A 26394-nucleotide genomic window follows, 5' to 3' on the forward strand; every position below is an offset into this window, starting at 1 on the left:
AAACCCTATTGTTTTCCTTCTCTAGATTTGATCACAAAGCTACTTCTAGTTTTATAAATATTTTCAAGATATTTCTGCAAAGAAAACAAGGAACTGAAATGGGTTTTGTTTTCATCCCATTTCTACCAAGTACTGATTTCTAAAACATCATTTTCTATCTTGCCTTCTTTTTAACAAAAGGCTTGTTTATGGTACTTATACCATTCCTGGTTTTCCTCTTGCTTATTTTACATTTGAGAAAAACTCTACTTACTTGAGAAAGTAGGTAGAATATTTTGAACTCCTATGTTCCAATTAGTTTTATCTCAACAATTTCAAATTCCACTCCACTTAAGTTCATTCCCAATTGTCTCTAGACAATTGAGGTGTGTCATATACCTTTCAATTGAATTCTACTTCAAATGGCATCTCCTGCACATCTCTGATTCTGCCACATGGTATCCCCTCATTCTCCAATTTTTGATCATATGGATGATCATTTGATACTTTCAAATCACTTCCCAATTGACCTCTTATTTGTAGAGCAACTTATAAATTTCATCCTACCCATCTCAATCATCTATTCTTTTCCATCATCACCTTGACCTCATGAATTGGTGATTTCTGCCACCATATTCATCCTTGTGAGTACATGGTTACTTCAATCACCATGTCTCTTAGTCTTTCTCTATAATTGTCTAAATCACTATCTCCACCATCATCCCTTGGCCAAATTGATAATTTGATTAAGTTGCTTTATTCTTGAACATTGGCACCTATTTTTATCATCTCTCTTCCTAATTTAAGCACATCATCTAAACCACCATCTTGGCAAAGAATCATGTGGCACCATCTTGATCAACATGCATGGTGAGAGCTTCCTTTGTTGACTCATTTTTGCATGACACAAAGGTGGGCGCCGGCCATGCTATGCCATGGCACACATGTGCATCATACCTCTCCATCTCTCTCCCTCACACAATTACTCCACCTTGGGAAAACCTCTCTTTTCTTTGTCTCTTCCCAATGCCACTAATAATTTCAGCTTGGGTCAATTTTCCCTTCCCCAAGCCAGCCACCCATCTCCACCAATCAAAGAGGAGGCAGCCACCCCTCTCCCTCTATAAAAGGGGCTTGGCCGGCCACCTCCCCATCCTTTGCTTCTCATTTTTGGACACTCCACTCCTTCCTCCACTCTCTCACACCCTTCCCCTACCTCTTCCCCACGAGCTGAAGCTCCACCAAGGCTCCATGGCCGGCCATGGCCATGAGAGCACACCAAACCGCAGCTCCCTTCCTCCCTCAAGCTCCCCCTCACCATGAGAGCATCCCTCTCACTCTCTTCTCCCCTAATCTTTGATGAATCCAGCTCTCTTTCTCCTTTCTCCTCTCACTAGATTGGATCTTGATGCAGGTGCATGTTGGTCCAAGCATGGGGAAGGTTGAGCTATCCTCAGATCTGAAGTCCTTGAGCAAAGTTCGTCCAAAACCTTGCAGTAATTTCTGTATCTTGCTGTTTCAGATTCTGGTATGAACTTGTAAAATCCGCCAAATCTTGTGTGCAGATCCAAATCGAGCGATTCAAAGTTCCACAAATAGGTATTGAAAAGATCTACAACTTGGCGTTGGTCTCATCCTCAAATTCGTTACGGATTTTGCATGGTAAATAAAGTTCTGCAAACATGGAGAATCACTGTTTGTTAGATTTCTTTCGTTTTACAAAACCTTTTTGAGGAAACTCAACTGTGGGTGAAAGCCCTCTCCAGTACTTTCATTGTGGCGTTGGTTTCACTTAAAATGATCTCCTGAAATTGAAATGGTTCACAGATCAAGATCTGGTCAGATCTGACTTTGTCGAATTAAACCAGGAGGTTGGAAACGAATTTTTGAATGAGACCAATTGGCTAAGAAACAGCTATTCAATACCTTTCAGATGCAGCTGACCTCATATTTTTATGATTTATGTAGAATTTGTGGTGAATTAAACTTGTTCTATGTGTTCTGGAGACATGGCTGTTAACTTTTAATTCATCAAAAATACATTTTTGAACCTAATTGAGTGATTCCAATTCTGTAGGATTACTGAATGTTTTCTTAATCATCTCAAACAAGTTTCAAACCTTTATCTGTTCTGCAACTCCATAGTTAAATAAAATGGTGAAAACATGCAGTAAACTTGTCAATCCATTTGTGAGAGTTTCAGAAACAATTTGAACCCAAATCCAATTGTGTATGATTCTCTGTTTAATTGCCTTTCAAATACCAGTGGCCTCATATTTTTAGGATTTTTCTACGATTTATGGCTTACAGATCTTATTTTCTGTACAGTCAGATTCAAAGAAATTCCTAAAATTGTAGGTTTAATATTTTTGGGTGATTCCAATTGGGTTAGTCTTGTATTAGTACTGGCTATCTAGGAAAAATATTAGTATTCTCTGTTCATACATATTTGTTGCTGTTAGTAATGTTTATGTGTGACATGCATTGTTGAAGCAAAACTTTTCGGTTTATTTAAAACCCTTGACCAACTCTTTTTAGTAGAGATGGGCAACCTTTGTTTTATGCTTGCAAACCAAAACCTCTGCAACTTAACATTATCTCTTTTGTTTTGCTTAAGTTTCCAAATGATGTGGAATATGGTTTGCTTCCTATTTTGGATGTAGTGTTATGTGAACAAATTAAATTAGGAAAACTGTTTTCTACTTTTCCAAAAATGTTTGAAAATGTTTTGTGAATGTATTTGATGTCAAACTAATGCTCTTGTCCTCTTTATGATGTTATCTACCAGGGGGTACTTAGCTTGTGCCTTGGTGATACCGAGAGAGGCAATTGCTAAGTTGTGATACTCTCATACCTTTACTAGGTAAATAAAATGGTTTCTCTTTAAGTTGTTTGTGGTATCTATAAGTCCTTTGTATGTTATACCTTGGCTGCATGGTTAGTTGTTGATTGTTGTATGTTTGTTTGTTGGTGCAATGTGATTGATTGTGTTCTTTTATATTTTCCGGCGATAGATGCGAAAAGTTCCGGAGAAGAAGAACAAGGGGAAATCGGATGAGAAGATTTTATTTATATTGTTGGAATTCTTATGTTGATGGAGTTGAAGAAGTCCAGGGACACATAAGCCAAGGCAAGCCATCTTTTGATCTCTGGTTTGGTGTCTAGTTGGATGTCATTTGTTGATGTCCAAAGCACCTTGAATTCTATGTGTGTTGTTATCTCTATTTATGTCATCTGTGTGCAATTGCAAGTGGGGTACTCCCTAGGGGTGATACTCCACCATTGTCCTTGTGTTATGGGATGCATGATATTATGGCCGTGCTATTCCACTTGGTTATCTTGTATGCTCAACTTGAGCATCTTCCCTCTCAAGATAGTAACTTACACCACACTCACCACTTTTGTAATTTAGAGGTATCAATGTCATGATCTTGGTGTATTCTCAACTTGAGAGGAGTATGCCGTGTACCCATTGGAGAGTATGTTGGATAGTGATACTCCACTATCTAAGTTGTACTTTTAGCACCACAAATCTGAAAGTATAATCCTCTTTGTGTTGGCATCATACATGCTTATCTTAAGCGAGTATGATCCACCCATTACCCCTTTATACCTTCTATGGCAAGATGACTCTCATCTCGGCCATAGTGCAATTCTAGTTCAACTCATGAAACTATAGGTTGGGAACCCCTCAAGGCTTACCTTGTTGTAAATGTTTTATGAAAACCTTGGGTGAGTTAACCCAAGCGTATGGTTTAAGAAAGCAAAGGATCTTGGTAAAGATGTTCGGAAAAGTGGTGTATGGCTGTTTGTTGAACAACCAAGGTGTTGTGGGAAAAATGGTTTTAAAAAGGAGCACTGCGTATAAGTGTATACCAGCCCAACTTTTATCGCGCAACCACTCTACCCTGGTGTGGGACGGGGCTTAGCCCGTAGTTTGTTGAAGCTGGCAGGAGCACCCTTCACAACTTTCTAGGGAGGGTCATGATGACCTCCGACGCCGGGTTGCGCTCTGGAGGAGGCAATACACTGTCTTAACTGATAGCCGGACGATTACTGAGGGTCTTCTGTCATGGCGCCGGAGATACGCTCAAAAGGAGGTATGCTGCCGGGGTGCCGGGAAGGGGTAAGCCCGCAGGGAAGGACTCGTGCCAGTGGAGATGGGCGAAAGGTTATGTCCGGGTATCCGTCATGGCATATGTTGTTATGCAGGGATGATTCCCACACGATAGGTATCCGGATAGTTGTGGGGAAAGTGTGCAAACTCTGCAGAGTCAAATCTATTCGAATAGCCGCGTCCGCGGTCATGGACGGGTTGCAAAGGTCTACCTTTACCGGGGCTTGAGTTTTGTTTTGATAAATGCTTTGCAAAGAAAGTGTTGTGTTGGATGTACCGGAAGGGTACGGAAAGTGGGCGTGTGTTGACCATATGGAGATGGTCGTGGGAAAAATTGGGACCGAGTGGGGAACTCTTTCCTAGTGTTTCATGTAGAGGAACTCTTCTTTAACAAAGATATAGAGATCTCATAGGACTTCCCTAGTATCCCCATCACCTGAGATGGCGGTATGCTAACTCTTCTTCAATAAAGATATAGATATGCCATAGCTATCTTTTGAAGTATCTTCTTCAATAAAGATATAGAGGTGTCATAGTATCACTTTAGTGTCTCCATCAATTGCGATGTTGGGATGCTATATCCACAAGAGAAACTGATTCTCTTTCACATGCTTTATCCACAAGAGAAACTGATTCTCTTTCACATGCTATATCCACAAGAGAAACTGATTCTCTTTCACATGCTATATCCACAAGAGAAACTGATTCTCTTTCACATGCTATATCCACAAGAGAAACTATTCTTCCTCTCTTGTCTCTTTTAGTTAGATCTGTTAGCATCTTTCTTGATGGTTTGCGAGTACAATTCCAAATGTACTCACGGCTTTGTCCCTAGCTATTTACTTGGCCAGACTTGGAGGAACACGATGGATGAAGAAGGAGTTGGCGACGTCTATGCGAGCTAGGAACGTCTTCCCAGTCAGTTGCCTGTAGGGTTATGGCAGATGACTTGGGTACTGCGCTGCTGAAGTGATGATGCTACTCTGATGTTTAGTTAGGCCCTCCGAGGCTGTTATGTAAGTATTGGTCATGCGACCATGTTGTAATTTTCTTATTCCGCTTTGTAATGGATGGTGTAATTTGATATCAGTTCGGTTATATGTTCACGACACACTGATCATGGGATCGTGAACTGTATACATAACAGGGTATTTCGGACCGTTAGTCCGGGGTCCCCACAGAGCTGGTATCAGAGCTATCCTGACTGTAGGAGACCTTAGTTAGCATGGACGTTAGTTAGGAAACAAGTACTTGGGAAAAACTATTTATGAAACAAATTGTTTCTTTAGTCAGAAGTATAGCTTCTACTCCTCTTATTTATTCAAAGCTTCTAAATTCTTATCTCTCCGTTTTATAAAAATGTTTGAAAGTTCTTACTCTATTGTCTCATCCATTTCAAACCTACATGTTGGACGATGTCCCCAACTCAGACCGAAGACTCAAACTCGAAGATGGCTCAATCCCTCAGGAAGACTCCCATATCTCCAACGACAACAATAGAAGATCGGACGCCGATTTAGTCCTGCACATAAAGGGATAATAAGATCATGCCTTTGGTTGTCACCAAAGTCTGTCAAGGAGCTGACCTTCTTCCTCCATGGACTCGCACTTTTTGCAGTCGTCAGGGATCAAGTCCCCAGTTTCTTGACTAGTAATTTTTAGGCCAGCCACGAGAAGATATCGACTTCGGGAGCACCTCAACAGCTACCTCTATGAAGACCTCATGTTTCCGGGATGTCGAGACAAGAAGTTCTACACAGTTTTCTCCTCCGCCTCAACATCAATGACTCAACACCCAGCCCCTTCACTACCAATTGCTACAAGGATCCAACTTGAAGCTGATGCCGACAATGTGAAGACATCAACATATGTGACCAGCCCCCAAACCTATAGGATGGATAGGACAAACTCAATCGCTTTGATTGAGATAAACCCGCGCATTAGGAATTTCTGGGTACTTAGAGTACCATGTCTGGTTTGATGATTGCTTGTAGTTCCCTAGTGTGCTGCCTTGAGTGTTTGTATCTATTTGCTGTGTGCATGTATGTCTTGCTATTTAGACGTTCCCGCCCTTTTTAATTGTTTGGAATTTGTAAAACAGAAATTAAAAATGGAAATCTGCCAGTGTACTGTTTTGCTAATAAAAATAGTTTGGTAGCTCTGATTGATGTGACTCCAATTGCACTAGAACCAGTATGAAATTATCTTTCCGATGATACTGACCTTGTATTTTTAGGATTTTTGTGCGATTTTTAATAAATAAAACTTGATCACTGTTTCTGGTTAGTATTTTGAGTCTCAAAAATTGAAAAATAAATATTTTTGAATGATTCCAATTGTGTTGATCTTGTTTTGTTACTGTGCATCTAGGAAAAATACCAGTAGCCTATGTTAGTGGTATTTTGTCTCTGGTTATGATTGTATGGGTGTCTCGTGCAATGATACGATTAAAGTTTGCCTCGCCGATGTATTGCTAACTGCTAGTTAGTTGGGTAGATTAACGAAAGACTCTAACTCTAAACCCGTTAGCGGTTGTTTTCCAACCGTCAGGGAAACTAACTCAGACCACTATCTACGCCGACTACTTTCAAGGTCATCTGAAACATCTCTACTATGCCAACAAGGCAAAAGCCAATACCTTCAAGATCCGCTGAAGCATCTCCACTTCATCAAGAAAGCAGAAGCCCCTACCTTCAAGAGTGACTGCACCTCTACCAAGAGACTTACTAACTTGGTCTAACCTTGGTATATAATCACGCTAACCTCGAGGATATCTTTTTTGAAAACCACCCCCCTCTAACACACCATCTAACAAGCTGAGAGAACAATAGCGTCAAAGCCAAGCTACATCCCATGGTTCATCTGGTCCTCCTCAAGTGAAGCTCCTGAAGATACCTCAAGAACTCAAGACTAGGTGCAACTTACCCGCTCACCAACAGGTATAAGTCAGCACCGACCCGCCAGCTGAAGATTGTCTTCGACGCCCTCTGTTGCGGCTTCACATGGATACCAATCAGGCCTTTCTTCAACTTACTAACTCACCGCACGACCTCTATGGTTTAATTAACTCCGTGAGTGCCTCTTGAAGTTGTGGTCTGCACGTCGCCCCCGAAGATTCTTCAACTGAACAAGGAAGATCGATGATTTCTTCAGAAGCCCCCGATAGGACCGCAAGGCAGAAGCTCTAAGTTTTTCCGAGAGCCCGATGAAAAATCTTAAGGGTGGAAGACTTCGTCTTCCACTAAAAGTTGGAGCTAACCCTCAAATTTTAAATCTCTCTAAAACAACGATGGAAACGTGGGATTGCACTAGCTCCCCTCGAAGCCATGGACTACACAACGCCCTCAGAAGATGTTCGACTCAAGACGAGGGATCAATGACTTCTCCCCAAAAGCGCCTGACAAGACCCATGGCTGAAGCTCTAATTTTCAGGAATCCCGCTGAACAATCCTAAGGGTGGAAGACTTCGTCTTCCACTAAATTCAAGCTAACTCTAAAAAGTTTTCAACCCTGCTAAGGCACCAATGGAGTGCACTAACTTTTCCGAAGTCGTGGTTTCCGCTAGGATTGTTAAGAGGCTACAGATCCAACATCTGCACGGAGTAGTCAACCTCTTCATGAAGCTCGCCATCGGCAGGAATCCATCATGTCTCCCAGAAGCTGAGTTGCGACCCCCTCAACAATGGCACGCCGACAGAAGAATGGAGTCTAACTTTCATTAAGCTTTACAACCCCTCTCGTTCTGCGCTCACTAATCTCGGGACGAGATTATTTTAAGGGTGGAAGATCTGTAACACCCCAACTTTTGCAAACTTGTTTAATTGTCCTTAATGCAAAAATTAGGGGGGAACAAAAACTTTTTCTATAGACTAATTAAGATGAATCACCTTGATCTGTTTGTTATGATGAATTGCCTCGATCTGTTGGTAGATGTATTGACTTGATTTCTTGTTGAGTTTTGTCTTGAGCCACCTCCTAGAACAACACCTCTAGTGGTAAAACAAACAACTCACCTAATAAAACACATGTGTGTCATAGGAAAAGTTGTTTTCCTTCTTACTACATCTAACTCTTCCCCTGATGGCAACCTGAGTGTGCCTTCTTGATTTTTCTCCTTGTGGTACAAGATAGCTCAATCCTACTTAATTCAAAACTTGGGATCATCTACCCCTAGCTACATCCCTCTCTTATACCCACTCATCCTTGTTGGTTTTGAGGCCATGTCGACCATCTGTGTTGACAGGCTTAAAATGTTCAGACTCTGGCAGTTGATATCTAAACAACCACAACTGTTATTGGTAGCCTCAATACATGGATCTCATCTATGCAACACCCTCTTCAACCTCCACGTCCTGCATGTCTCAGTCAATCCTTGCAACTCATATATTCAACTTGATCTGGTATCCTATCCCATGTTCCAGCATCAGATCACTTCTTCCTCTTTTACCTCTTGTTTTTGTTTTCATCCAAGTTTATCTTCACAAAACCAAGAGTGGGAATGATGGATACATTTTGTAGCCATCATCTACCCTTGAGAACACTCCTCCCTAAATTAGTTTTTCCTCCTCAAAAACCCTATTGTTTTCCTTCTCTAGATTTGATCACAAAGCTACTTCTAGTTTTATAAATATTTTCAAGATATTTCTGCAAAGAAAACAAGGAACTGAAATGGGTTTTGTTTTCATCCCATTTCTACCAAGTACTGATTTCTAAAACATCATTTTCTATCTTGCCTTCTTTTTAACAAAAGGCTTGTTTATGGTACTTATACCATTCCTGGTTTTCCTCTTGCTTATTTTACATTTGAGAAAAACTCTACTTACTTGAGAAAGTAGGTAGAATATTTTGAACTCCTATGTTCCAATTAGTTTTATCTCAACAATTTCAAATTCCACTCCACTTAAGTTCATTCCCAATTGTCTCTAGACAATTGAGGTGTGTCATATACCTTTCAATTGAATTCTACTTCAAATGGCATCTCCTGCACATCTCTGATTCTGCCACATGGTATCCCCTCATTCTCCAATTTTTGATCATATGGATGATCATTTGATACTTTCAAATCACTTCCCAATTGACCTCTTATTTGTAGAGCAACTTATAAATTTCATCCTACCCATCTCAATCATCTATTCTTTTCCATCATCACCTTGACCTCATGAATTGGTGATTTCTGCCACCATATTCATCCTTGTGAGTACATGGTTACTTCACTCACCATGTCTCTTAGTCTTTCTCTATAATTGTCTAAATCACTATCTCCACCATCATCCCTTGGCCAAATTGATAATTTGATTAAGTTGCTTTATTCTTGAACATTGGCACCTATTTTTATCATCTCTCTTCCTAATTTAAGCACATCATCTAAACCACCATCTTGGCAAAGAATCATGTGGCACCATCTTGATCAACATGCATGGTGAGAGCTTCCTTTGTTGACTCATTTTTGCATGACACAAAGGTGGGCGCCGGCCATGCTATGCCATGGCACACATGTGCATCATACCTCTCCATCTCTCTCCCTCACACAATTACTCCACCTTGGGAAAACCTCTCTTTTCTTTGTCTCTTCCCAATGCCACTAATAATTTCAGCTTGGGTCAATTTTCCCTTCCCCAAGCCAGCCACCCATCTCCACCAATCAAAGAGGAGGCAGCCACCCCTCTCCCTCTATAAAAGGGGCTTGGCCGGCCACCTCCCCATCCTTTGCTTCTCATTTTTGGACACTCCACTCCTTCCTCCACTCTCTCACACCCTTCCCCTACCTCTTCCCCACGAGCTGAAGCTCCACCAAGGCTCCATGGCCGGCCATGGCCATGAGAGCACACCAAACCGCAGCTCCCTTCCTCCCTCAAGCTCCCCCTCACCATGAGAGCATCCCTCTCACTCTCTTCTCCCCTAATCTTTGATGAATCCAGCTCTCTTTCTCCTTTCTCCTCTCACTAGATTGGATCTTGATGCAGGTGCATGTTGGTCCAAGCATGGGGAAGGTTGAGCTATCCTCAGATCTGAAGTCCTTGAGCAAAGTTCGTCCAAAACCTTGCAGTAATTTCTGTATCTTGCTGTTTCAGATTCTGGTATGAACTTGTAAAATCCGCCAAATCTTGTGTGCAGATCCAAATCGAGCGATTCAAAGTTCCACAAATAGGTATTGAAAAGATCTACAACTTGGCGTTGGTCTCATCCTCAAATTCGTTACGGATTTTGCATGGTAAATAAAGTTCTGCAAACATGGAGAATCACTGTTTGTTAGATTTCTTTCGTTTTACAAAACCTTTTTGAGGAAACTCAACTGTGGGTGAAAGCCCTCTCCAGTACTTTCATTGTGGCGTTGGTTTCACTTAAAATGATCTCCTGAAATTGAAATGGTTCACAGATCAAGATCTGGTCAGATCTGACTTTGTCGAATTAAACCAGGAGGTTGGAAACAAATTTTTGAATGAGACCAATTGGCTAAGAAACAGCTATTCAATACCTTTCAGATGCAGCTGACCTCATATTTTTATGATTTATGTAGAATTTGTGGTGAATTAAACTTGTTCTATGTGTTCTGGAGACATGGCTGTTAACTTTTAATTCATCAAAAATCCATTTTTGAACCTAATTGAGTGATTCCAATTCTGTAGGATTACTGAATGTTTTCTTAATCATCTCAAACAAGTTTCAAACCTTTATCTTTTCTGCAACTCCATAGTTAAATAAAATGGTGAAAACATGCAGTAAACTTGTCAATCCATTTGTGAGAGTTTCAGAAACAATTTGAACCCAAATCCAATTGTGTATGATTCTCTGTTTAATTGCCTTTCAAATACCAGTGGCCTCATATTTTTAGGATTTTTCTACGATTTATGGCTTACAGATCTTATTTTCTGTACAGTCAGATTCAAAGAAATTCCTAAAATTGTAGGTTTAATATTTTTGGGTGATTCCAATTGGGTTAGTCTTGTATTAGTACTGGCTATCTAGGAAAAATATTAGTATTCTCTGTTCATACATATTTGTTGCTGTTAGTAATGTTTATGTGTGACATGCATTGTTGAAGCAAAACTTTTCGGTTTATTTAAAACCCTTGACCAACTCTTTTTAGTAGAGATGGGCAACCTTTGTTTTATGCTTGCAAACCAAAACCTCTGCAACTTAACATTATCTCTTTTGTTTTGCTTAAGTTTCCAAATGATGTGGAATATGGTTTGCTTCCTATTTTGGATGTAGTGTTATGTGAACAAATTAAATTAGGAAAACTGTTTTCTACTTTTCCAAAAATGTTTGAAAATGTTTTGTGAATGTATTTGATGTCAAACTAATGCTCTTGTCCTCTTTATGATGTTATCTACCAGGGGGTACTTAGCTTGTGCCTTGGTGATACCGAGAGAGGCAATTGCTAAGTTGTGATACTCTCATACCTTTACTAGGTAAATAAAATGGTTTCTCTTTAAGTTGTTTGTGGTATCTATAAGTCCTTTGTATGTTATACCTTGGCTGCATGGTTAGTTGTTGATTGTTGTATGTTTGTTTGTTGGTGCAATGTGATTGATTGTGTTCTTTTATATTTTCCGGTGATAGATGCGAAAAGTTCTGGAGAAGAAGAACAAGGGGAATCGGATGAGAAGATTTTATTTATATTGTTGGAATTCTTATGTTGATGGAGTTGAAGAAGTCCAGGGACACATAAGCCAAGGCAAGCCATCTTTTGATCTCTGGTTTGGTGTCTAGTTGGATGTCATTTGTTGATGTCCAAAGCACCTTGAATTCTATGTGTGTTGTTATCTCTATTTATGTCATCTGTGTGCAATTGCAAGTGGGGTACTCCCTAGGGGTGATACTCCACCATTGTCCTTGTGTTATGGGATGCATGATATTATGGCCGTGCTATTCCACTTGGTTATCTTGTATGCTCAACTTGAGCATCTTCCCTCTCAAGATAGTAACTTACACCACACTCACCACTTTTGTAATTTAGAGGTATCAATGTCATGATCTTGGTGTATTCTCAACTTGAGAGGAGTATGCCGTGTACCTATTGGAGAGTATGTTGGATAGTGATACTCCACTATCTAAGTTGTACTTTTAGCACCACAAATCTGAAAGTATAATCCTCTTTGTGTTGGCATCATACATGCTTATCTTAAGCGAGTATGATCCACCCATTACCCCTTTATACCTTCTATGGCAAGATGACTCTCATCTCGGCCATAGTGCAATTCTAGTTCAACTCATGAAACTATAGGTTGGGAACCCCTCAAGGCTTACCTTGTTGTAAATGTTTTATGAAAACCTTGGGTGAGTTAACCCAAGCGTATGGTTTAAGAAAGCAAAGGATCTTGGTAAAGATGTTTGGAAAAGTGGTGTATGGCTATTTGTTGAACAACCAAGGTGTTGTGGGAAAAATGGTTTTAAAAAGGAGCACTGCGTATAAGTGTACACCAGCCCAACTTCTATCGCGCAACCACTCTACCCTGGTGTGGGACGGGGCTTAGCCCATAGTTTGTTGAAGCTGGCAGGAGCACCCTTCACAACTTTCTAGGGAGGGTCATGATGACCTCCGACGCCGGGTTGCGCTCTGGAGGAGGCAATACACTGTCTTAACTGATAGCCGGACGATTACTGAGGGTCTTCTGTCATGGCGCCGGAGATACGCTCAAAAGGAGGTATGCTGCCGGGGTGCCGGGAAGGGGTAAGCCCGCAGGGAAGGACTCGTGCCAGTGGAGATGGGCGAAAGGTTATGTCCGGGTATCCGTCGTGGCATATGTTGTTATGCAGGGATGATTCCCACATGATAGGTATCCGGATAGTTGTGGGGAAAGTGTGCAAACTCTGCAGAGTCAAATCTATTCGAATAGCCGCGTCCGCGGTCATGGACGGGTTGCAAAGGTCTACCTTTACCGGGGCTTGAGTTTTGTTTTGATAAATGCTTTGCAAAGAAAGTGTTGTGTTGGATGTACCGAAAGGGTACGGAAAGTGGGCGTGTGTTGACCATATGGAGATGGTCGTGGGAAAAATTGGGACCGAGTGGGGAACTCTTTCCTAGTGTTTCATGTAGAGGAACTCTTCTTTAACAAAGATATAGAGATGTCATAGGACTTCCCTAGTATCCCCATCACCTGAGATGGCGGTATGCTAACTCTTCTTCAATAAAGATATAGATATGCCATAGCTATCTTTTGAAGTATCTTCTTCAATAAAGATATAGAGGTGTCATAGTATCACTTTAGTGTCTCCATCAATTGCGATGTCGGGATGCTATATCCACAAGAGAAACTGATTCTCTTTCACATGCTTTATCCACAAGAGAAACTGATTCTCTTTCACATGCTATATCCACAAGAGAAACTGATTCTCTTTCACATGCTATATCCACAAGAGAAACTGATTCTCTTTCACATGCTATATCCACAAGAGAAACTATTCTTCCTCTCTTGTCTCTTTTAGTTAGCTCTGTTAGCATCTTTCTTGATGGTTTGCGAGTACAATTCCAAATGTACTCACGGCTTTGTCCCTGGCTATTTACTTGGCCAGACTTGGAGGAACACGATGGATGAAGAAGGAGTTGGCGACGTCTATGCGAGCTAGGAACGTCTTCCCAGTCAGTTGCCTGTAGGGTTATGGCAGATGACTTGGGTACTGCGCTGCTGAAGTGATGATGCTACTCTGATGTTTAGTTAGGCCCTCCGAGGCTGTTATGTAAGTATTGGTCATGCGACCATGTTGTAATTTTCTTATTCCGCTTTGTAATGGATGGTGTAATTTGATATCAGTTCGGTTATGTGCTCACGACACACTGATCATGGGATCGTGAACTGTATACATAACAGGGTATTTCGGACCGTTAGTCCGGGGTCCCCACAATGAGATCATATAAATCACTTATACCGGAAAGGTACTTTGATTACATCAAATGCCACTGCGTAAATGGGTGGTTATAAAGGTGGGATTAAATATCCGGAAAGTATGAGTTGAGGCATATGGATCAACAGTGGGGTTTGTCCATGCTGATGATGGATAGATATACTCTGGGCCCTCTCGGTGGAATGTCGTCTAATGTCTTGCAAGCGTATGAATAAGTTCATAGGAGACCACATACCACGGTACGAGTAAAGAGTACTTGTCAGGAGACGAGGTTGAACAAGGTATAGAGTGATACCGATGATCAAACCTCGGACAAGTAAAATATCGCGTGACAAAGGGAATTGGTATCGTATGTGAATGGTTCATTCGATCACTAAGTCATCGTTGAATTTGTGGGAGCCATTATGGATCTCCAGATCCCGCTATTGGTTATTGGTCGGAGAGAGTACTCAACCATGTCCTCATAGTTCGCGAACTGTAGGGTGACACACTTAAGGTTTGATGTTGAAATGGTAGAACTTGAATATGGAATGGAGTTCGAAGTTTTGTTCCAAGTCCCGGATGGGATCCCGGACATCACGAGGAGTTCCGGAATGGTCCGGAGAATAAGATTCATATATAGGAAGTCATATTCCAAGTTTGGAAATGATCCGGTGCATTTATGGCAGGTTCTAGAGAAGTCCGGAAGAATGGCACTATGGAAGGTGGAGTCCCAGAGAGACTCCACTAGCATGGCCGGCCAGCCCTAAGGGGAAGGAATCCCAGGTGGATTCCACCTGAGGTGGCCGGCCACCCCACCTAAGGAAAAGGTGGGAGTCCCACCTTGGGTAGGACTCCCCCCTTGAGTAGGTTTCCCACCTTTGGGAAGTTTTGGTGTTGGGGTCTTATTCGAAAACTTGGACTACAACTCTTGGGGCTTCCACCTATATAATGAGGGGCATAGGGGAGGGGGCCGATCACCACAGAGCCATAGCTTGGCCGCACCCCTTGAGGCCGGCCACCCCCTCTCCCAAACCCTAGTCGCCCCCTCTCTCCTCCTCTTCTCCCGCACGCTTAGCGAAGCTCCGCCGGAGATCTCCACCGCCACCGCCACCACGCCGTCGTGCTGCCGGATTCAAGGAGGAGCTACTACTTCCGATGCCCGCTGGAACGGGGAGAAGGACGTCGTCTTCATCAACACCGAACGTGTGACCGAGTACGGAGGTGCTGCCCGATTGTGGCACCGTGATCAAGATCTTCTACGCGCTTTTGCAATCGGCAAGTGATCGTCTACCACAGCAATAAGAGCCTACTCTTATAGGCTTTGGAAATCTTCAAGGGTTAGTCTCGATCATCTCCTCGTTGCTACCGTCTTCTAGATTGCATCTTGGCTTGGATTGCGTTCTCGCGGTAGGAAATTTTTTGTTTTCTATGCAACGTATCCCTTCAGTGGTATCAGAGCCGTGTCTATGCATAGATGGTTGCACAAGTAGAACACAATGGTTTTGTGGGCGTTGATGCTCTTGTTATCTTTAGTTTGAGTACTTTGTATCTTTGTGGCATAGTGGGATGAAGCGGCCCGGACTAACTTTACATGACCGCGTTCATGAGACTTGTTCCTCGTTCGACATGCAACTTGTATTGCATAAGAGGCTTTGCGGGTGTCTGTCTCTCCTACTATAGTGAAGATTCAATTTACTCTTCTATTGACAACATTAGTATCACTGTTGTGGTTCATGTTCGTAGGTAGATTAGATCTCTCTCGAAAACCCTAAACCACGTAACATATGCAAACCAAATTAGAGACGTCTAACTTGTTTTTGCAGGGTTTGGTGATGTGATATGGCCATAATGTGATGATGAATATGTATGAGATGATCATTATTGTATTGTGGCAACCGGTAGGAGCCTTATGGTTGTCTTTAATTTTCATGTTGAGTAGTATTTCAAAGTAGTTGTAATAGTTGCTACATGAGGTGAACAACCATGAAGACGGCGCCATGGACCTTGACGCTACGCCGACGATGATGGAGATCATGCCCGTTGATGATGGAGATCATGTCCGTGATTTGGAGATGAAGATCAAAGGAGCAAAGACAAAAGGGCCATATCATATCACATATGAACTGCATGTGATGTTAATCCTTTATGCATCTTATTTTGCTTAGATCGCGATGGTAGCATTATAAGATGATCCCTCACATTAATATCAAGATAATAAAGTGTTCTCCCCTCGTATGCACTGTTGTACAGTTCATCGTTTCGAAGCATCTCGTGATGATCGGATGTGATAGACTCAACGTTCACATACAATGGGTGTAAGCCATGTTGCACACGCGGAATACTTGGGTTTGCTTGACGAGCCTAGCATGTACAGACATGTCCTCGGGACAACGGAAACCGAAAGGTTGAACACGAGTCATATGGATGATATGATCAACATGTTGATGTTCACCATTGAAGCTACATCATCTCACGTGATGATCGGTTTTGGTGTAGTGGATGTGGATCGTGTACCACTTAACAACTATGAGGGATGTTGTATTAAGTGGGAGTTCATTAGTAATTAGATTAAAACATGAACTAATTATCATGAACTTAATCTGAGTAGTATTTTGAATTAATTTTGTAGTATTGGCATCCGTTTACTACTATGCGCTAGTCTTGTAATTGAGATAGAATCTGACAAGAAACTTTACGGACTGGTACCATATTGTTAAAGAATCAAGAAGTGATTAAGTCCTATTGCAAACTTTTAGTAAACCTCACATTGTTGATTCTAAGATCTATGGTTTCAATTAGTACCTAAAGTTATCTTGTCTCCGTGAAACTTGAAGTTCAAATCTGTTTGAAAAGTAAGGAGCTGAAAATTTAGTTTTCAGAAATAATCAAGGTATGAGATATATGTGATATCTAAGACCTTATTGCAAGATGATAGAATATAAATTTGGTGAGACTACATAAACTCATAAGTTTTATAGGAATGTATGAAGGTTGAAGACGCCACGCGTCACAATCCTCCAACTATTGGGGCACTAATAATATTCGCATATCCATGAAGTTATCATCCTTAGTATGCACCGTTGCTAAGACTCGTCGTATCGAAGCATCACGTGATGATCGGGTGTTATAGATTCTACGTATGCATACAACGGGTGCAAGCCAGATTTGCACATGCGAATACTGAGGTTAAAACTTTACGAGCCTAGCATGTACAGACATGGTCTCGGAAAGTCGTCATGATATAATGGATAAAATTATGAGTGAAATTGTTCATCATATTACAAAGTTACTAATAGTGAAATCTGAAACACTTGTCATATGATGATCAATTTAAAGTAAGAACCTCAAGGTTATTGGTATTTGACCAACAAACCTAGAAGTTAATAATGTTAAAGTGTTTTTCTGAATAATGAGGAAAGCTAAAAGAGAAACTGCAAAAGATATTTTGGCAAAAAGAAAAGAAAAGACTAGAAAGTCTAGCTCAGGTGTATATAAATGATATACATGTTATGGTTGTATTCCTAGTTAAGTCACACTATGAAATTCTTGGGTATTAGTACTATATTGGTTGGTATGAAGTGTCATACAAAACAACGCAATACAAGAATACAATGCCCTAAGTGACTGACAAGGAATATGATAGGAATGCACGTCTGGAACAAAAATAAAGTGTTATTATGTTCATCGTTGGCATTCTATCTAGCCCTTAGAATTTATAATAAAGAACTTAATAATTATTATTTTGCTCTTGTCAAATAAAAACAATGAGTTGTTCAAATTATGACATTACTCCATGTACGATGGATAAGTTATTATTAAATTTAATGGTGAAACACACATACATAACACTGACGCTAAAATGCCATAAGGCAAATGATTTGAATTCCACTTTTTTGTGAAACCGCCATTTAGGTCATGTTAGAAAGGAACGCATGAAGGAACTCCATGCAAATGGATTTTTGGAGTCATTTGATTTTTGAATCGTTTGGCGCTTGCAAAATCTTTTCTAAAAGTAATGAATGAAATACCGTTCATAGGCCAAGAGTTGAACGGGCAACTAACTTAGTGGAAAAATACATGATGATGTATGTGGTTCACTAGGCATAGTTGTGTGCGGGAGATTCTTCAACTTCATGAAAACTTTCAACAATGAATTGAGTATATATGTGGATATATTCAATAAGGAAGAAGTTTGAAACATTTGAATGGATTCAAATAAATTTCAGCATGAAGTGGAAATCATCGTAATAGAAAAGTCAAATATCTATGATTGGATCATGGTGAAAATATTTGAATTACGAGTTTTAGCGAACATCTAAGAGAGTCATGAAATTGTTCTACAACTCACATTTCTTGGAGTATCATAATGATGATATAGTATCCGAGAGATGTATCCAAACCTTGTTGGATTAATGATGAGATAAATTATTATGATGCCATTATATTTTTGTAGATTATGCTTTAGTGACTACCGCTTTTACACTGAATAGAGCATCATCATGATCCGTTGAAATGACACCATACAAGTTATGGTATGGGTATAAACCCTAATAGTTTTTTCTTTAAATTTTGGTCTAAGAGTTTACAACCAAAATCGGATGAATGTCTTTGTTGGTTATCCCAGAGATTTAATTGGGAATTCTTCCCACAAGACAAAGACAAAAGTGTTTGTCAATGTTTCTTATTTCCAAGAAATTGTTTCTAGTGAAGTATTTGAGTGGGAGGACAATATAATTTGATAAGGTTTATGAACCTGAGCATAATGATCAGAGTAGCGCAGCATCGGAATTGGTTTCGGAAGCGGCCACGACGATCATGGCTCCCATGACTACAAAGTGTTTTAGCCATGGAGATCGAAGTACATATTGAACCTTGTAGGTATGGTTTACTTTGTGATCAAATAAATGATTTGTGGACAAAGGATTGATTTTGAACAATGATAAACCAACTGCAAACAAAGAAGTTATGATGGGCCCTGACTCCGTTAAAATGGCTATACGCCATGAAATCCAAGATAGATGAATACTTTTTGAAAGTAAATGGATCTATGAAATTGATGGACTTGAATGAAATATCCTTGAAGAAGCTCAACTTGTCAAAAAGTTGTTTACAACAAAGTTCAAAGAGTTGACTACGATAAGATTAGATCTTCCGTAGCAATGCTTATAGTCTATGTGGACTATTCTAGTAATCACTACATATTTCTTTTATGAGATATGCTAGTAGGATGGCAAAATACACTACTTAACAGAAGTATGTATTAAAGGTGTATACAAGATACAACCAATTGTTTTGCTAGTCCGTGGAATACTAGATAGATATACGAACTTCAATTGGATGAAGTGAGTATTACGGAGTTGGAATCTTCACCGGATGAAATAGTCAAAGAGTTTTTTTGATTTCATTAGAGATGATGAAGAGGCTTGCATTTGCAAGAAATTAAGTGGGAGCGCTGAGACATATTTATAATACATATGTAGATGACATATAGTTGGTTATAAATGATGTAATTATATACTTGATTAAAAAGGTTTCATTGAGAAATTAACTTCAATGAAAGGATATGGACTGAAACATATCTAGTGTCAAGATCTATGAAGATAGATTGAAACACAAAATAAGTTTAAGTCAAAGTACATAGAATGGATATTGAAATAGTTCAATGTAGAAATATTAAGAAAATGTTCTTGTCATGTGAAGTTTTAACAAGACTTGAGTGTATCTGACACTCAATGAGTAAAAACACATGAGTGATTATAGATCACGGATAATATGTACACAATCAGATGTCATGTGCTCTAAAAAGTGTTATGAGCATGTACCAGAATGATTCATGTGATGATCATTGAAAAACAGTAAGAATATTCTTGAGTACTTAAGAAGAACCAAGGATATATATATAGTTTTGTATGGAGAAATGACAAACAAATTGATGTAAGGTGTTGCACCGATATTTGTTTTGTCACATATGAAAATAAAATTTCAATCTCAAATTAGACTAAGTGTTGTTTAAAAGGTAGCACAATGAGCTAGAAGTTGTCTATGCTAGATTTAGAAGAGTTCTAAATATTGTGACGGATTCTACAAAAGAAGGCAGAGTACGTCATTGTTTTGACAATGGCAAAGGATGTTAAGTCATGAGGTTCTTTGAGAGCTTGGTGTAGTTCCGACAGAGTCAGAACTTTGAAGCTATATTGTGTGTGACAATATTAGTGACATATTTCAGACCGCGGAATTAAGGTTCCACTAGAAGACCAAACATATTTAATGCCGACTCATTTGGAAATGAGTGATGCGTTGAGACGCAAATGAATTACAAAATACATACGTTTTTGAGCGTGTCAGATCCGTTGACTAAACCTCTCCTGTGAGCAAAACATGATAAAGCACCAGAAGGCCAAGGTTTTATATCTTTACAAATGTAAACTAGATTATTGACTCTAGTGCAAGTGGGAGACTGTTGGAGATATGCCCAAGAGGCAATAATAAAAAGGTTATTATAATACATCTTTGTGTTTATGATAATGTTTACATACCATGCTATAATTGTATTAACCGAAACATTGATACATGTGTGTTATGTGAACAACAAAGAGTCCCTAGTATGCCTCTTAACTAGCTTGTTGATTAATGGATGATTAGTTTCATAATCATGAACATTGGATGTTATTAATAACAAGGTTATATCATTGTATGAATGATGTAATGGACACACCCAATTAAGCGTAGCATAAGATCACGTCATTAAGTTATTTGCTATAAGCTTTCGATACATAGTTACCTAGTCCTTATGACCATGAGATCATATAAATCACTTATACCGGAAAGGTACTTTGATTACATCAAACGCCACTGCGTAAATGGGTGGTTATAAAGGTGGGATTAAGTATCCGGAAAGTATGAGTTGAGGCATATGGATCAACAGTGGGATTTGTCCATCCTGATGACGGATAGATATACTCTGGGCCCTCTCGGTGGAATGTCGTCTAATGTCTTGCAAGCGTATGAATATGTTCATAAGACACCACATACCACGGTACGAGTAAAGAGTACTTGTCAGGAGACGAGGTTGAACAAGGTATAGAGTGATACCGATGATCAAACCTCGGACAAGTAAAATATAGCGTGACAAAGGGAATTGGTATCGTATGTGAATGGTTCATTCGATCACTAAGTCATCGTTGAATATGTGGGAGCCATTATGGATCTCCAGATCCCGCTATTGGTTATTGGTCGGAGAGAGTACTCAACCATGTCCGCATAGTTCGCGAACCGTAGGGTGACACACTTAAGGTTTGATGTTGAAATGGTAGAACTTGAATATGGAATGGAGTTCGAAGTTTTGTTCCAAGTCCCGGATGGGATCCCGGACATCACGAGGAGTTTCGGAATGGTCCGGAGAATAAGATTCATATATAGGAAGTCATATTCCAAGTTTGGAAATGATCCGGTGCATTTATGGCAGGTTCTAGAAGGTTCTAGAAAAGTCCGGAAGAATGGCACTATGGAAGGTGGAGTCCCAGAGAGACTCCACTAGCATGGCCGGCCAGCCCTAAGGGGAAGGAATCCCAGGTGGATTCCACCTGAGGTGGCCGGCCACCCCACCTAAGGAAAAGGTGGGAGTCCCACCTTGGGTAGGACTCCCCCCTTGAGTAGGTTTCCCACCTTTGGGAAGTTTTGGTGTTGGGGTCTTATTCGAAGACTTGGACTACAACTCTTGGGGCTTCCACCTATATAATGAGGGGCATAGGGGAGGGGGCCGATCACCACAGAGCCATAGCTTGGCCGCACCCCTTGAGGCCGGCCACCCCCTCTCCCAAACCCTAGTCGCCCCCTCTCTCCTCCTCTTCTCCCGCACGCTTAGAGAAGCTCCACCGGAGATCTCCACCGCCACCGCCACCACGCCGTCGTGCTGCCGGATTCAAGGAGGAGCTACTACTTCCACTGCCCGCTTGAACGGGGAGAAGGACGTCGTCTTCATCAACACCGAACGTGTGACCGAGTACGGAGGTGCTGCCCGATTGTGGCACCGTGATCAAGATCTTCTACGCGCTTTTGCAAGCGACAAGTGATCGTCTACCGCAGCAATAAGAGCCTACTCTTATAGGCTTTGGAAATCTTCAAGGGTTAGTCTCGATCATCTCCTCGTTGCTACTGTCTTCTAGATTGCATCTTGGCTTGGATTGCGTTCTCGCGGTAGGAAATTTTTTGTTTTCTATGCAACGTATCCCTTCAGGAGAATCCTTCAATGAATCTCCGATAGTACCCTGCCATTCCTAGGAATCCTCAGATTTCCTTGACAGTCTTGGGTGCTTCCCAATCTAAAACTGCTGCTACCTTGCTCGGATTAACAGCTATTCCATCTTTGCTAATGACATGACCAAGAAATTCCACTTGATCTAGCCAAAATTCACACTTGCTGAACTTGGCATAAAGTTGATGTTCTCTTAGTGTTTGCAGCACTAACCTCAGATGTTCAGCATGTTCAGTTTTATCTTTGGAGTATATCAAGATATCATCGATGAATACGATGACAAACTTGTCTAAATAGGGCATGAAGATCTTATTCATAAGATTCATGAAGATTGCTGGGCATTGGTTAATCCAAAAGGCACTACAATGTATTCATGATGTCCATACCTTGAAACAAAGACGGTTTTCGGAACGTCTTCCTTCTTGATCTTAATCTGATGATAACCGGACCTTAGATCAATTTTGGAAAAGACTCCCGCGCCTCTAACTTGATCAAATAGATCTTGTATTCTAGGAATTGGGTACTTGTTCTTGATTGTGATATTGTTCAAATTCCTGTAGTCTCCGCACATCCTTCTACCTCCATCTCTTTTATCCACGAAGATCACAGTTGATCCCCATGTGAAACACTTTCTTGTATGAATCCTTTCTGTTCCAAGTCATCCAATTGCTCCTTAAGTTCTTTCAACTCCTTAGGCCCCATCTTATATGGTGCTTTAGCAATCGGAGCTGTTCCTAGAATTAGGTCGATAGTAAATTCTATCTCCCTATCTGGTGGCATTCCAGGTAATTCCTTAGGAAACACATCCTGGAATTCATTTACTATAGGTATATCCTCCAACTTCACCTCCTTCATGTTGTTCAGCTGTAGCTCGACTTTGATCTATGTATGCTTGTCTCCTTGGTAGATCATTCTACTTCCATCGGGGCTTTTCAAAGACACAGTCTTATTCACACAGTCGATCAATGCTCTGTTAGCTTCTAACCAATTCATACCAAGAATGACATCAATGTCCTTCATCGGTAAAATGAACAGGTCTGCGTCAAACGCGCATTTATTGATCATAATGACTTGTTTTTGTTTGGTATGGGTTACTACTATCGTCCCCCCCCCCCCCCCCCGCGGAAAGTATGGTTATGGGCGTATCTAACTTAGTGCAACTAATCCCATGTTTGATGATGAATTGCTGAGAAATGAATGATGTAGTTGCACCAGTATCAAAAAGTACTTTGCCAGGATGAGTAAGTATCTGGAGCGTACCTATCACTGCCTGATCGGAGTTAACCACCTCCTCCAAGCTGGTGCAGTTTAACTTGCCGAAGGGTTTCTTGTTCTTCCAATTCCCTCCGGTGTTTCCTCCTCGGCTTCCTCCTCCTCCAGACTGTCCTCCTCCATTCTTATTTTTAGGGCAATCCTTCATCATGTGCCCTTCCTGACGGCACCCAAAGCATATTATCTTGGGTTTCCTGCAATCTTGTGAAAGATGCCCTCTAAATCCACAAATATGGCAAACGATCTGGTTTGCGGCTTGGGATCCTTGGTTCCTCCTATTGTTGTTGTTGTTGTTGTTGTACCTTGGTTTGAAACTCAAGCCAGTATTCGGCTTGTTACTAACATATCTCTTAGGCTCAAACTTGGCCTTCTTCCTTTTCTCATCTTGCAGCTGCTTGAAGTCATCTTCAAGAGTGATGGCTGCATCCATCAACTCTTGGAACTCTGTTGCTCTCATCATCCTTAGCTGAACCTTGAACTGGGGATTTAATCCCCGCATGAACCTCTTTTTCTTCTTGTCCTCGGTGTTGACCTCCTCAACAGCATACCGAGACAGCTTTGAAAACTCCCTGACATAGGTCAGGATGGCCTTATCCTTCTTCTCGAGACTTTCAAATTCTCGGCGCTTCAACTCCACAATGCTTTCAGGGACATTGGATTCCCTGAACTTTCGCTTGAACTCCTCCCAGGTGAATACCTTCTCAGCCGGATAAACGGCTACTATATTGTCCCACCATGATGCGGCAGGTCCACACAACAAGTGTGTTGCGCATCTGACCTTCTCCAGGTCATTGCATCCGAGGGAAAAATCTGTGTTCATGAATTGATTATTCAAAACATCATAATCCACCCATCGGGTATACTCCCCTGTGACTCCGCCATAGGTATTACCTCCATCAGTATCTGACTCATTCAATATAGGGTACTCTTCATAGTCACCCCTATTATACTGATCTCCCTGGAACTGGTTTGTGGCGTCCTCATTCATCTCCGCATTATTTCTGACGGAATTGCCAGAGTTTCCTATGTCTGACCCCCAACGCCAACCTGTTGAGTTCTCTATAGGAGTCTCGGAACGCTGATTGTTTCCGGATTCCTCTCCACCCTCATATCCTCTATAGGAACTACTAGGATAGTACCTAGGTGTAATGGGTGTGGTTTGTAGTTCGGGATGATCAATACTAATGTAATCACCAGCTGAGTAAACTGGTGTGCACCTCATTCTCCATGGGTTCCTTCCCCTTAGTCTCCTCCTTGGGTTCAGTAAACTCTTCTAGCATTGTATCAATTGCTCCCGACAGGTGTCGGTTCAACTGAAAGAACAATGACAGTAAGTTGCGGCTATTGTCCATGTACTTAGCGGCTTCTGCTGGTTTGCGTTTTGCAAATTTGAAGTGGTTAAGCATAGGATCATCTTCCTCCTCCATGTGAGGAATGTGTGAGAATTCGGAACCCATAAGCTCTTTCGTCTTATGCTCCCGGATATCCGTGATGGCTCTCATAATGGCTATATGGTAGGCTGTTTGGGTAGTTCTAGCCTCACCTACTGGCATTACTATGCTCATTCCTAGGGATTCTGGAAGTCTTAGTCCTACCCTACACTTCGCCAATACAGTACCGTCATAGTACATGTATTTCTTTACTTGGATCTGGGGATCACACCCAAATTCAAGTAACATGGCACGAAGAATATCTGTGAGTCCTCCTTCATATTCACTCAGTGTTGAATCCATCACTTTCACGTTTCGTCCCGGACGTGAACTTGCCATAGTTGGCTGTAGAATAGAAAGAATATAAGATTAGTAATAATGCATCATAATAGAGATAATAAAGAATTGTCGCACTAAAAGATATGATTGTTGTATTCTCAATTGAATATACACCATATTTTTAGAGAATTCTTTACTAATCCTATTTGACTCCTAACGTTCGGTCCCATTTACTAGGTTCCAACCTAAGGTCAAAGCTTTTGCTCTGATACCAACTGTGGTGACCCTGCATACCACTGCATGTTGTAGTATGCCAGTCGTTGATATAACATTCACGAAGTACCATTCCGCAAATATTACATCCCTCAGAGTAGTACAACAGAACATAGCAGGTCCATAACTCATTCATTTATTATTACAAGCATAATGTACATATCATCTCGGAGCTCCTCTTGGGTCCTAAGAGGGATACTCCTGGGTTCGAGGCGAACCCAACTTAACTTATAATACAAGAGTCTTACTAAGTGGTACATTTATTCCCTCGAGCAGTTAAGTACTAAGAGTTCGTACTGCTCGGATACTACTACTTGGTTAGTCTAAACTTGATCTCCTCCGGAACCCTCCCCGGTTCCATAGACTATAAGGTAGTCTACGCCTTCAACACCTCCAGAGAGGTCTGGTTCTTCATAGCCGATGATGTCGGCTCCTTCAAGGTTGTCGTTGTCCTCCTCCAGATGGTTCAGACAATCTAAGCAGGGGATTTAAGAGTGGGATGAGTACGAGCGTACTCAACAAGTTCATTATAGATAAGAGGTGTTTAATGCACTAACTACGATATTAGACCAGAAAGTCTAATACCAATGCAGGTTTTGATAAACATTTCTTCAAGAGGTTGCTTTTATTTCAAAGAACTATGTCCGTCAGCCTTCACCGGTTTACTAGAATTTCATGGAGCTCCTTTCCGGCCGCGTTCGCAGTTCCATATCCCGGAACAGGGAGTGACAGGTCACGGTTCTTTACACTCTGCAGAGGTCTGTTGCTTTACCCATAAGATATCTTAACCTTGGTGCCAACCGGGCAGCTTTCCCGTTCACACTTCCTATGGTGTGAGGCCCGGTATAAGGTCATAGCCAATCATATTCCTCCGCTACCTCGCACACCCACCCTTTGTTGCAAACTCCGACCCTGGGTCCTCGTCGGTCCACTTACACCACTTAAGGACGGACCCCGACCAC

This window comes from Lolium perenne, chromosome 2, assembly GCF_019359855.2.
Source record: "Lolium perenne isolate Kyuss_39 chromosome 2, Kyuss_2.0, whole genome shotgun sequence".
Taxonomy (NCBI): domain Eukaryota; kingdom Viridiplantae; phylum Streptophyta; class Magnoliopsida; order Poales; family Poaceae; genus Lolium; species Lolium perenne.